Here is a 433-nt window from a genome sequence, read left to right as displayed (position 1 = left end):
TCTCAGCTCTAGATAGCGCTCTCTCTCTCTCTCTCTCTATGGTCTGGTGCAGAAGGAGCTTTAGGTGTTTTGCATGTTCAAGGGATAACTCGATAAGTTTGAGTTATGTGTAAAATGTAATTTTCTTAGGTGAGTGATTTCATGGATAATGCTATCCTAAGTTTTTAATGTATTGATTTCATACTCTCTTTACGGGGACGATAATCCCTCTTTGCTCCACACTACTACTACTTTTACAATATTCGATAGTCGTCACAAGCAAAAAAATGTTTAGGCTTATACACTTGTTCTCGAAATTGTAGTTCTAATGCTTTTTTTTGTCGGCATTGTAGTTCTATTGCTAAAGTCACACATTTATATCATTATCATTACGAGATGAGAGTTTCTCTTCACTTTCTCTAAGGTGATAAAAACAAAGGATTGATTGTTGATT

Source organism: Brassica napus, chromosome C8 (genome assembly GCF_020379485.1).
Source record: "Brassica napus cultivar Da-Ae chromosome C8, Da-Ae, whole genome shotgun sequence".
Classification (NCBI taxonomy): Eukaryota; Viridiplantae; Streptophyta; class Magnoliopsida; order Brassicales; family Brassicaceae; genus Brassica; species Brassica napus.
This window is presented reverse-complemented; position numbering follows the sequence as displayed.